At 45.9% G+C, this 738-nt stretch overlaps 1 pseudogene; it reads left to right on the plus strand.

Annotated features, from left to right (window-relative positions):
• The first annotated feature begins 273 nt into the window (after positions 1–273).
• Positions 274–391, plus strand: LOC124797034 (annotated as a pseudogene).
• Positions 392–738: the final 347 nt, after the last annotated feature.

Raw genomic sequence — 738 nt, forward strand, 5'->3', positions numbered from 1 at the left:
CGTTCTGAAAGCTTATTCTTCATGTCTACATATTTATTTCTCAGTAATGTCACCCTGAGGCCGCACGGGATTAGACGAGCGGTCTAAGGCGCTGCAGTCATGGACTGTGCAGCTGGTCCCGGCGGAGTTTAGAGTCCTCCCTCGGGCATGGGTGTGTGTGTGTGTTTGTCCTTCGGATAATTTAGGTTAAGTAGTGTGTAAGCTTAGGGACTGATGACCTTAGCAGTTAAGTCCCATAAGATTTCACACACATTTGAACATTTGTTACCCTGAGGCAACGGCCTTGCCGCAGTGGATACACCGGTTCTCGTCGGATCACCAAAGTTAAGCGCTTTCGGGCGTGGTCGGCACTTAGATGGGTGACCATCCGGGCTACCATGCGCTGTTGTCATTTTTCAGGGTGCACTCAGCTTCGTGATGCCAATTGGGGAACTACTCGACCTAACAGTAGCGACTCAGGTCAAAGAAAACCATCATAACGACCGGGAGAGCGGTGTGCTGACCACACGCTCCTCCTATCCGCATTGTAGCGTTGTTCTTGGGGGACGAAAATAAAAAGAACTGTTACTTTGTTTTTTAATGTCGAAAAAGTGAATATTTTGGTGGGCCACTTGGCAACAGAATCAGGGATTTATTACGCTATTATAATAACATACGTCGACCATTAAATACCTGAATAAGAGCAGCATATTGATATATATATATTTGAGATCGCTCGGAAGAAACATTATCATTTCT

The sequence above is a fragment of the Schistocerca piceifrons genome, chromosome 4, assembly GCF_021461385.2.
Source record: "Schistocerca piceifrons isolate TAMUIC-IGC-003096 chromosome 4, iqSchPice1.1, whole genome shotgun sequence".
NCBI classification, from domain to species: domain Eukaryota; kingdom Metazoa; phylum Arthropoda; class Insecta; order Orthoptera; family Acrididae; genus Schistocerca; species Schistocerca piceifrons.